General features: G+C 35.0%; 1 long non-coding RNA gene across 1 annotated transcript; it reads right to left on the bottom strand.

Annotated features, from left to right (window-relative positions):
* Positions 1 to 411: 411 nt before the first annotated feature.
* Positions 412 to 1,105, bottom strand: LOC129741728 (uncharacterized). Its single transcript, XR_008736485.1, has 3 exons — positions 911 to 1,105; positions 739 to 834; positions 412 to 552 (listed from the first exon to the last, which is right to left on the bottom strand). It is a non-coding gene; the product is annotated as an uncharacterized LOC129741728 (long non-coding RNA).
* Positions 1,106 to 13,232: the final 12,127 nt, after the last annotated feature.

Genomic DNA, 13,232 nt, shown 5'->3' on the forward strand with positions numbered 1-13,232 from the left:
AATAGAACACGTGTTGTAAAAAAATCTTGAAGGCCGCAGATTTTGAAAATGTTTTTGCATGGTAAAGTTTTCAAAATGTGCTAAAAGTTTCACAATTTCTACCAATTTTTCCCAACACCAGTGAACTTGCTCTAAAGTAGGCAGACAAACAGTTGAAATTGTTTTCGATGTGGTATGAGTTGTGAGCTATTTATGTGATTTATCTATAGGTAGGGACAACCAAAAACTTTCACTCTAAGCGGCTACAACCCAAAACCAAGTTGAGATGCCGCAAAATCGGATGAAACTGGCTCCCGACGAAAATAAGTTTAGAGGGGTTTTCCCAAACTTGAGAATCAAGCTCTTTCTCACACCCCAAAATCGAGAAAGCCATTCTGACGAGAAAACGATATTTATTTGATGTTCATAGCATTTAAAATGGACATATATTAATAAAAAAAGAAAACAAATGCGTTGTTTCAAGTTTTTTTTATTATGATTTGAAATAGTTTTTAACTCATTGTGTTTTAATGGTGTCTTATCTATAATTCCCAAGGTGAATTTTTTCGAACTCTGTAATGAGAATGGAAAACAAAGAAGAAGAAAAGTATTAGAATTAATGTGCAATTTAATGATCGAGTACAAAGGTACGTCATATTTATTGAGTTGTTAATGAAATTGATAATATTAAATATTGAAAATAATCTCCATTCAACTGCATGGTACAAATCTTCAGTTAAAAAATTATTCTACACTCACCTATAGCTTTTATATTTCTGTGGTATCCCCGTTCCATTTGTTGGTCCGTTGCTGCAACTTCCTCCAATCTTTTCCAAATTCCAACAATTGATGTAGCTGAAAATAAAAATAAATTGTTTTTATTTACACTATTTACTAATATAATGAATGTACCCAATGTTTTATAGCTTACCAATAATTTTTCACTCCTTTTTCAACCGAAAAAAATAAGTTTTTGACAAAAGAAATCGGCATATCGACAAGAAACGCAACAAATTCCGAACGATAAATTTTTGGGGCAGTCAGTTCAAGCTGTGAACTTTTATTTTGGGGTGTTGACAGCAGCCCAAAATTAAGAACAGCAGCTAAACTTTGTTTTGATGCCCGGGCGTTCTTAATTTTGGGTTGTTTTTATTCTGAGTGTTAGTATTAGTTCGTTGTCTCCGTACAGTTGTTTATGAACGATTGTGACGTAACGCGACGCCATCACGGAGTCAAGTATTAGGCGTCCAAATGATTTTTATTTGAAATTCGTTTATTTGGAAGGGTGCCGTGCGCTATCCCGGTTAGGCACTCTTCCGTCCAAATGAAGCCATAGAAACTTATTAGAAGGAATGTTTGGGACGCAAACTAAAATTTAGAAATCATGATGTCACAGTACTACGCGTCAGGAAGAAAAAGCGTAAATAAAAGGGTGCTATGATCGAGATTTTTTAAATAACATGAAACGTTGCAAGTCGTCGATGAATGGCGACACCAACGTCGAGACGCTCAAGAGCGTTTGTGACGTAGCAATCAAAACATTAAAAAAACTGATTCTCACACTCGTGCAAGGGTAGTCACTCAGAAAAATACTATTATACATGCCATAAGATTCTTTTATGAAGTGGCGCCATAAGAAAAATCATCAAAATTTATAAGACTTTCTTATGACGCGAATGAATTCTGAGATGAACACTAAGAGGATCTTATGGAAACAGGAAATGATGATAAAAATTCAAATTATTTGTTGTTTACTTTTTATTTTTCGTCAAATTCGTTTGAAATAACATCATGCATGTACTATGGTCACCATCACTAGCAAATCGACACCTGGTTACAATAAAAAATTTGCCGCATCCGGTTCTTTGGCCTTGCGCATTTTGCCGGTCAGTATGCTGAAAGGTAAACCAAAAATGTATTTTAAGTTCGCAAATATATTCAACGTTAGCAAAAAAAGAAACTTCAAATTAAACTTACCATTTAAAAGACCAGAAACACATTTAATTATGCATTTAGGAAAATATATATTCAACAATGAGTTCTTCGGCTGACGATGAAAAAAACTGAAGGAATGAATGAATGTGTTCATTTTATTTTCTCAATGTTGTTTCTTCTATTTTTCATAAGATGTTCCAATGAAAATTGAAAGAATTTCTTAAGACTCTTATGAAAACCAATTTTGCACTATAAAAAGTGGTTCATAAGACGCATCTTATGAAAATTATAATATGAATTTGCCTAAGTGTAGATAAACCACATAGAGTTGTGAGATCATGTTAATGTTATGAAAAAGTTAGATATCTTGAATTAAATACATTTTTTGATAGCTCTATCTCAATCCTATCACAATTTAAAGCCAACAACTACAAAATTGTTGCTTTGTTACACGGTACAACTCAAATAAAACTCATTAAATCGTATTTTTCCTGCATGTAGAAACGTTGCACATCTTTAAAGCTGGCTGGTTATAAAAATGTTTAATCTGATGTTAAAAATGTTCTTCGAATAGCCATTGTTTTGCTTATTTTGAAACATTTTAAAACATACATATTGAAGTATGTATGTCAATTCAGTTATAAGAAATGGCGCTTATTTCTACGCTTGAAAATAATTTAAAATTATATAAAAGTTAAATGTTTTACACTTTTTAAGCTTTGGAATGTTATTATGAATATTTATGGACTTTCTTAAAAAAAAAATGAACCTAACCCATCATTTGGAGGGCGAGTCCTAAAATTCCCAATTTTGGGACAATCTACTAAATAGGCTTAGTCATTGATAGAATATCCTTTTAAATGGGCATTGCCAGAAAATAAAGTTTTCCAGTGAATATGATTGAAAAAGTACCTAGTCTACTACTCAAAATCTAAATATAGGTACATATTAAAACTACGCTACAGACTGATTGTTAACTGATTTACGTGGTTTAACATTACAAAAGATTCAATAAAAATTATATTTAGTTTGGTTCTTAAATGTAAAGTTCTTTATTTAATTCTAAAACTATGTTCGTTTTCTTTTTAGATTAAAATTCACAAGAAAATCATACTTTTTTACGAACTTTTGAGCATAAAATAGGAAGCTTCAGTTATGTATATCTACAAAACAATAATGTATCTACGAACCATTTTTTAACGAACAATATCAGGATTTAAATGAAGAATTATTACCAGATTTTCCGTCAAGCACTCACAAATATGGCATTTGAGCTTTAATACTTCATCAAACTGTTCATTTTTTCATCAACATCAACCCTATATACTGGTTGTGATAGTCTTGGACTACATGTTCGAAATATACCATTTCCTAAAATCTATCGATCTTCGCCTATAATTCTTATAATTTTCATAATTGTCTATTAAAAGACTCGCCACTAGTCAGTCGGCAGGCGTCCCAGAGACTAGCCTAAACAATCCTTAGGGTCGGCAAGCTTACTGAATCAAATGCAAAATGCAGAGAATATTCGGAGGAAGAAACAACTCCACCTTCTAGCTTAACACATTATTTATTCCTTAGAATTTCGAGATTATTATTATTATTATTATTACATATTAGATTACGTGGCTTATCCATTGGCTTAGCATTTTTATCAAAATTTTCACAATAAGAAATTATTTCAAACGCAGGTAAAATAGTGGTTAATGTAAAAAAGTTTCCTCGGCATTTTGATAAGTTTCTTAAAGACCTTTGAATTTAAACTTTTCATTCTCTTTATTTTAAGAGACTTTCAGCCTTTAGCTGGTTCGTGTCTGAATTTAAAGTTAAAAAGTTGTACTATAGTATTCAACCATTGAAAACAGCTATAGTTTGTGAGTTACTTCATTGTTTCTTGTTCAGACACTGAAAATGTCTATTTCCTATCAGGCTAAAACTTGAAAAAGTAAATAAAAACGACGTTTAAAAATGCATTTTAAAATGTTTTGCCAAAAGCTGAAAATCAGTGACTGTAGGGGCATAACGAGAACCCTCATTGGGGCAGTTTGAGCACCATTCAACGGGGCACAATGAGCATTTTCTGCCGTAGAATCTAGCAGCAAATTCAACTCGATGAAGTTAACTTAATTATAGAGCTACAGCTTCAAAACACTCGAGTCCGATTCCTGGTCGAGGTGATTTTTTTTTCATTTAGCATTCATGATCATTTTTTTTTGTCTTTATTAGAGAGACTTTCAGCCTTTGTTTGATTTGTTTCGTACTTCCTATAGTATTAATTTTTCACAAAAAAAGGAGTCTCCTTATCATCTTTACAGAGATATATTTAAAAAAAATCCAGCTAGGTTCTCAAGTTACGAACATATTATATTTTTTGAGCATCACGAAATAAGCTCTTATGATTTTAAAATCATTTTGATCTATAATGTACGCACTGCAACATGATGTTCCTCCATTGTTCCTCAATTTTCATCATCATAAGTTTTTTGATTTTTCACTTTAATCAATTTTAAAAAGGGGTTTTAATTAAATTTATTGGCTCGGGGCGATCAGAGCACTATTAATCGGGGCACGATGAGCGTTTTCTGTCGTATAATCTAGCAGCGAATTCAACTCGTTGTAGTCAACTGAATTATAGAGCTACAGTTTGACAAGTTTACATCTGACGTTGTGGCCTATTGGTAAGGTGTCAGAGAGGTAATCGAAAGACTAGAGTTCGATTTCTGTTAGAAGTGATTTTTTATCCATTTAATTCATGATCGATTAATTTGATTGTTCTTTATATGACTAGTAGCATCATCTGCCAAACAAAGTATGAGTTTGTGTGAATTGCTTGTATTCTACAAAAAAAACATACAATATTTTGTTATTGCTTTGTTTGGTGAATCTATGACTCGCCGTTTAGTGCAAATTGCACCACCTAACCAATAGGCTAAATCGTCAGATGTAAATTAGTCAAGCTCGGGCTCTATAATTCAGTTGACTTCATCGAGTTGAATTCGTTTATAGATCCTACGGCAGAAAATGCTTATCGTGCCCCGGTCAATTATGCTTTATACGCCCCGAGTGAACAACACTACTCCTCATGAAAATTTATTTGAAAAAAAATCATACTTTCATGGAAAAGAAATTAACATTCAATTTTCAACAAACAAACAATAGGGTGGTGCTATTTATTTATGTTTCGCTCTGTGTGCATGTGTATGTATGTATATTAGAAGAAATAAAGTATCTGTAAAAAATTAGGAAGCGGGGAAACGGAAGTTTCATTACATTTCCAATAGTACAATGATCTGTAATAAATCAAGCGCCATGACTCGTGTAAACTAATGAAAAAGGGTTAGCCTTTTTCTTCTTGGCAAAATACCTAAACACATCACAGGTTGATAGTTACGACGAGAAATCAGAACAAAAACAACATTACACACGCCAATGGCCTCTGGCCGGCTGGAAAGCTTCAGAACGGAACCTAAACAAAATCTCCACGCGGAGTGAGGTACGTGCGGTATCCGGAACGGTCTAGACAAACTTAGCAAACACATTGTACCCCAACTATCTACTGTATGTATACTTGTACACTTGTTTGGTAAACAAAATAGCTCGGGATAAGCCATTTTCGTCGAACGCACTGAACCGGCTTAGGCGCTTGCGTTCGCGCGCATTGCGTATACCCAGCTTCGACCTTGTGGTCGTAACTGTTGTATCGCGATTTACGGCGCCGCATCTTCTGAGAACCGCCTCCACTGCACTGATTGGGCTTTGATGAGCGGGTGTCTAAGTTTCTAAGCTCAGCGATGCGTGCTGATTATGTTTACGCGCCAAGAGAGCAGCTTAGACGTGCCGTGGAACGCGGTGCGGAAGTATTCTCGCTCGCGCCTAAGTATAGCAGCTCACACGTGGCCTATCAACAGGTTTGGTTTGAGATCGTCTACCTGGTGCCGTTTGATCTATACGAATATGTAGTCTAGCTAAGCGTACGTGTTCAGCTGTAGAATCGGAATGCGTATAGTTTCGCGATCATTCTTGGCGTTGATGTGAGTTACCTTTATTGAAAAAAAAACAACCCAAAAACTGCGTATACGCTTAAGGGGGGGGTAGGGTCTAACGGGTATAAAAAAACACCATTTTCACGATTTTTTTCTAGAGCTATCGTTCAAACAAATGTATTAAAATTTTTCGCATTATACAAAGCATTGTTAAAAGAACATTTAGTAATTTTTTCGTAGAAAAATATTGAAAAATGAGCCGGTGACGGAGCATTTTCGAGGATGCCTTTTAGAAAACAGGATTTGCGGTGGACACTGTATCTCTGCACAGAATAATCTGAAGTCAAAAAATCGGAGCAAAATATTTTTAATAGATATTTTTCTGGACCCCAACGTTTTTGTTTAACTTAAAAATATTTTTATGAAATTTTTGTGGCTGTTTGAAGTAAAAACTACGATTTTTCACTTAAAAATCCGCCATTTTTCACCTCTAAAATCTCCCCAAAGTAAAAAAATCAAAAAAGAAAAACGTTGGGGTCTAGTATTTGATATGTAGAATATATGTTCCAAATTTGAAAAGAATCGGATAAGTAGTTTTCAAATGACGATGTCCACGGACTTTAAAAATGTGCTTTCGAGAAAAACGCGTTTGAAGTTTCTGCTCTTGCATTCTTGCAGTATTAGATAGGAGGGGATAAAGGCCTATAACTTCTACAGTTTTGCTTCAATTGACTTGAAAATTTGACACAACATTCTTGAAATGTTTTGCAATAAGAAAATAAAAAAATAAAAAAATCGATTTTTTGAAAGTGTTAGACCCTACCCCCCCCTTAAAGCTACTCAATAAGCCACAATAAGCGGATACGGTTCAGCGAATAACTAGCTGCGTCAACTCTCTACTTAGTCTTGGTCTCTCGATATGGGCTTGATGTAACTGAAGCGCGCGCTTGCGTTTGAAACCTAATAAGTGAGGACAAATATGATCCAATTCGTACGCCATTTACATCGTTTTCGGTTATTTTTGTTAGCCCACATCGCTATGTTTCAACCTTTTTTGCTTATACTCTTTCGCCGAAACTATGTGCCAAGTGCCGTCAATAAGCAGCTGATAATGGGTGTTAAACAGGTGCGGATCCAATAGTCGTGACATGTTGTATTCTATTTTCTGGCCCTTCTGAACAAATCCGCAATTAACTTTGATTACGATGACAATTTGACCTTACTGAACTGTAATTGTTTTTGAATAGCCATCATTAAACTTATCCATTTTGTTTTGATGCGTTGATTATCAACTCAGTTGTTTTAACTTGCTGCATAGGTACTTGTTCATAGAGCTTTACCAGCGACAGAATACCGAATAATACTTTTTTTTTACTATTTATGAGATGAATGTATTCAGCACTAGATTTTTTGGGTCTTTTTGAAAAAAAACTTGTTGGTTCAGAGAAAATGAGCATTTCATAAGATATTCTTCACTTAACAGTTAAACTTAAGATGCATTGTAACGAAACAAAGTCACATTTCAAGGAAAAAATAATAATCAATCGAACATATGATACGGTATCTTATTTGTCAGCTTCAAAACGTAAAAAAAAATATCCACATCTCCGAAAATATTTCAAATTTTGTATATACGACGCTGTCTAGAAAAAAAAACCAACAGGGGGTGCCTTCAAACTTTAAGTATCCTTTTTAAATAAATGGTTATAATTTATCAAGAAAACTTCGAACGAAACTTGTTCCTGATTGCATGTGTGGCGATTTCTTTAAATTTCAGATTCAGATTTCAGATTCAGATTTCAGATTCAGATTTCAGATTCAGATTTCAGATTCAGATTTCAGATTCAGATTTCAGATTCAGATTTCAGATTCAGATTTCAGATTCAGATTTCAGATTCAGATTTCAGATTCAGACTTCAGATTCAGATTTCAGATTCAGATTTCAGATTCAGATTTCAGATTTCAGATTCAGATTTCAGATTCAGATTTCAGATTCAGATTTCAGATTCAGATTTCAGATTCAGATTTCAGATTCAGATTTCAGATTCAGATTTCAGATTCAGATTTCAGATTCAGATTTCAGATTCAGATTTCAGATTCAGATTTCAGATTCAGATTTCAGATTCAGATTTCAGATTCAGATTTCAGATTCAGATTTCAGATTCAGATTTCAGATTCAGATTTCAGATTCAGATTTCAGATTCAGATTTCAGATTCAGATTTCAGATTCAGATTTCAGATTCAGATTTCAGATTCAGATTTCAGATTCAGATTTCAGATTCAGATTTCAGATTCAGATTTCAGATTCAGATTTCAGATTCAGATTTCAGATTCAGATTTCAGATTCAGATTTCAGATTCAGATTTCAGATTCAGATTTCAGATTCAGATTTCAGATTCAGATTTCAGATTCAGATTTCAGATTCAGATTTCAGATTCAGATTTCAGATTCAGATTTCAGATTCAGACTTCAGATTCAGATTTCAGATTCAGATTTCAGATTCAGATTTCAGATTTCAGATTCAGATTTCAGATTCAGATTTCAGATTCAGATTTCAGATTCAGATTTCAGATTCAGATTTCAGATTCAGATTTCAGATTCAGATTTCAGATTCAGATTTCAGATTCAGATTTCAGATTCAGATTTCAGATTCAGATTTCAGATTCAGATTTCAGATTCAGATTTCAGATTCAGATTTCAGATTCAGATTTCAGATTCAGATTTCAGATTCAGATTTCAGATTCAGATTTCAGATTCAGATTTCAGATTCAGATTTCAGATTCAGATTTCAGATTCAGATTTCAGATTCAGATTTCAGATTCAGATTTCAGATTCAGATTTCAGATTCAGATTTCAGATTCAGATTTCAGATTCAGATTTCAGATTCAGATTTCAGATTCAGATTTCAGATTCAGATTTCAGATTCAGATTTCAGATTCAGATTTCAGATTCAGATTTCAGATTCAGATTTCAGATTCAGATTTCAGATTCAGATTTCAGATTCAGATTTCAGATTCAGATTTCAGATTCAGATTTCAGATTCAGATTTCAGATTCAGATTTCAGATTCAGATTTCAGATTCAGATTTCAGATTCAGATTTCAGATTCAGATTTCAGATTCAGATTTCAGATTCAGATTTCAGATTCAGATTTCAGATTCAGATTTCAGATTCAGATTTCAGATTCAGATTTCAGATTCAGATTTTAGATTCAGATTTCAGATTCAGATTTCAGATTCAGATTTCAGATTCAGATTTCAGATTCAGATTTCAGATTCAGATTTCAGATTCAGATTTCAGATTCAGATTTCAGATTCTGATTTCAGATTCAGATTTCAGATTCTGATTTCAGATTCTGATTTCAGATTCTGATTTCAGATTCAGATTTCAGATTCAGATTTCAGATTCAGATTTCAGATTCAGATTTCAGATTCAGATTTCAGATTCAGATTTCAGATTCAGATTTCAGATTCAGATTTCAGATTCAGATTTCAGATTCAGATTTCAGATTCAGATTTCAGATTCAGATTTCAGATTCAGATTTCAGATTCAGATTTCAGATTCTGATTTCAGATTCAGATTTCAGATTCTGATTTCAGATTCTGATTTCAGATTCAGATTTCAGATTCAGATTTCAGATTCAGATTTCAGATTCAGATTTCAGATTCAGATTTCAGATTCAGATTTCAGATTCAGATTTCAGATTCAGATTTCAGATTCAGATTTCAGATTCAGATTTCAGATTCAGATTCAGATTTCAGATTCAGATTTCAGATTCAGATTTCAGATTCAGATTTCAGATTCAGATTTCAGATTCAGATTTCAGATTCAGATTTCAGATTCAGATTTCAGATTCAGATTTCAGATTCAGATTTCAGATTCAGATTTCAGATTCAGATTTCAGATTCAGATTTCAGATTCAGATTTCAGATTCAGATTTCAGATTCAGATTTCAGATTCAGATTTCAGATTCAGATTTCAGATTCAGATTTCAGATTCAGATTTCAGATTCAGATTTCAGATTCAGATTTCAGATTCAGATTTCAGATTCAGATTTCAGATTCAGATTTCAGATTCAGATTTCAGATTCAGATTTCAGATTCAGATTTCAGATTCAGATTTCAGATTCAGATTTCAGATTCAGATTTCAGATTCAGATTTCAGATTCAGATTTCAGATTCAGATTTCAGATTCAGATTTCAGATTCAGATTTCAGATTCAGATTTCAGATTCAGATTTCAGATTCAGATTTCAGATTCAGATTTCAGATTCAGATTTCAGATTCAGATTTCAGATTCAGATTTCAGATTCAGATTTCAGATTCAGATTTCAGATTCAGATTTCAGATTCAGATTTCAGATTCAGATTTCAGATTCAGATTTCAGATTCAGATTTCAGATTCAGATTTCAGATTCAGATTTCAGATTTCAGATTCAGGGTTCATATTCGATGTTTAGTTCCAGAATTCAGAACTTGTGAACTTTAGATTTAGAATTTGAAACAATTCACAATTAAAAATTTTGCTATGAGATTGAGAAGATAATGATTTTTGCCAGCTTATCAGCAATACAAGCGAAATTTTGATCGAATAGCGGTCAGTTATTTAAAATTCCAAACAGAGTACGAAGCGGCTCGCATTAAAAAACGATTTATAACCCAAAAAACAATCCCAAAGCACGTGATGATTGTTCAACAGATTTTTTTTTGCTTTATTTCACATTAACAAAAAGGTCTGGCAGCGATCATTTCGTAAACAAAAACAACTCACGCCCAAGATCACGAAGACCGATTGGAGCCCAGCCGTCATCAGCCGTAAAAGTTGAGATCGCCTGGCTGAATAATTGTCATTCATGCCGCTGCTCATTCGTCGTTAGTCAGCGGAATTTGCGCACCGTTTCGACGTTGTTGCCGGAGAATTTTTTTTGCCCAATCAGCTAGGGGGCGGGCGACCGGTTGTAACTGTCACTTTGCGGTTTACTCATTCAGCTGTAAAATATCTACTCGATCTGTGGAGCTGTCATATTAGCACCATGTGTTGCTACACGTGGACTGCCAAACTGTGACACTGTGAATAGTAACGAGGCATAGCCGTCCGATACGATTGATTCATTCTTTGGTTACAATTATCAGTTCCAGATTAGTGATTGGAATGGCCTAAACGTTTATCGAGATCAGGGGAAGCTGGTGCAAAAGTCCTCTGCATCAGAATAACAATAAATTAGATGATTATTCATTCTGTTTGTTCAAAACTGTGAAAAAATATCATAGAAGTCATATACTTACTCATTTATTTGCTATTTACTTACTTACTTACTTTTTTTTTACTTTCTCATCAACTTGTTTTCTCCGTAATACTTAAAGGTTTGAGCCGTTTCAAATAAACGAATTATTAAAAAAAAATCAACTTGTTTTTTACTTGCTTTTTTTATTATTTATTTACTAGCATATATTCGATCATTCTTTTCCAAGATCTTAAACATGTGAATAATTCAACCAAGCTCTACATACATATACCAATCGAAAACTCTTCATTCCATCTTCATGTATGAAGAACTAGGAAATTTCAATTCCCAGCAAAGTTATGTGACATCGAACCCGTTCTGCCAAGCCTCTCGCGGACAGAAAGTTGCTACACCAGGAAGGATTATGAATTGATTCCGCGTGACGCTTCTTCTTCGTTTCTGCTTGTCGCTGTGCGGGTGCCGATCTCGAGTGATGCAAGTCCCGGGAGAAAAATCGTCAGCTTCCGCAACCACCATCCACTGAGAACGAACGCGAAGACAAACTAGATCTGCGTCCCTGCTTGACTGTCCATTGTTATCGCCATTGAAGACAAAGCGCCGTTAACGAGAGATCTCTTCAGCAATCCAACAACCGGTTAAGTTTGCTGTTAGGGTGAAATGTAAACAAAACGCCTCATATGTCCATAAAACTTAATCCCTTTGGCGCGGAAGGATTTGATTTAATAATCTTTGTTTATGTGGGTTTTTTATTCTCATATATTTTGGTTATCAATTATTTTCCAAAGTTTGAATTACGATAAACAAAAAAAGTTTTTTAGGAAATGTAGAACCAAATATACAGCTAACGTTCAAATTGTAATCGACTGCGCCTAACCATCTGTATAACAGGATTATTATCTTACCTCAGCTTGCTAAGCGAATCCTTATCAAAATTCATCAATAGAATCATCGGAAATCACAATGATCATGCGGTACTGATGATGGCTTTATTTATGCACATTTCGCTCGGCGGTGCAGATTTGCCGCCATCACTCGCCATTAACGGGTTGGTCAACCTAAGTTCACGTTGTTGTCTGCCTTGAGCTCTTACAATACCCATCTACCTACTAGGTATACGTACCCATACGATCGATCCATCTACGCACGCGGTCCATCGATGCGATGCGATGACGCGCCCCCATTAATCAGTGAGAGTAATCCTGACGGCTGAATGATCTTGCCGGGTCTAGCGAATCCATTCAGTCGGTCGGTCACGTGAGTTGAATAATGGCCGCTTAGCCGGAGTCTAACCTGTTCGAAAACAAACGACGGGGTTGTCGTTAGGGGCTCGATATGTTTGTTCGAGGGCACGATTGAAATTTTGCTACACTAAAACGTAAACAGTATTGCAGGCTGAATCAATCCGATTGAAAACGATCACATATCCTCATTTAGGCTGCAATACTGTAAGCGTCAGGTAACACTTCCATCGGATTTTTGAGGATTGTCGCGAGAGCAACGACCTGATTACTCGGGTCAAGGTCGGTCAGGAACGGCGACTTACTGGTGCCAGCTCACTTCGGTATAAACCACCGACGCGTCGTGTGGAAAGCTAAAACGCTCTACACTGCTAACAACTGAATTTAACTGTGTTAAAAGCCAGCGCCAGGTAAGCAAAGAAGCCACCGAACTGCTATTTTGTCTTATCCAGGGTATGCCGCTTATGCATCCCTTGTTCCACCATAGGACCCCTTGATTTTCGGCAAAGAATTCCGGAACGGCCACAGAAATACGACGAACGAAGGTGTTTTGTCGATTTCAATCCCGAACCAATCGGATCGACAATCTCCTCCTTGAGGCAGCAGGCTATTTAGCAGACGTCCTACAAGCCCGTGGTCCACTAGCTTTCAACCAGGAGAAGGTGATTCGATCGGAGCCTCATCAGAAACACAAGGCTAAAGGTTTGGCTTATTTATATAAACGTGGGAGTAAGAGAGGTGTCTGCATAGAATTGTTAAACATACGTAGCTATTGAGAATTTTTGGAGTTTTACTAAATGACAGATGACTAGCGATGACAGAAATGAAGGCTGTGACTAGCTTGGTTTTGAGCAA

The sequence above is a fragment of the Uranotaenia lowii genome, chromosome 1 (genome assembly GCF_029784155.1).
Source record: "Uranotaenia lowii strain MFRU-FL chromosome 1, ASM2978415v1, whole genome shotgun sequence".
Classification (NCBI taxonomy): domain Eukaryota; kingdom Metazoa; phylum Arthropoda; class Insecta; order Diptera; family Culicidae; genus Uranotaenia; species Uranotaenia lowii.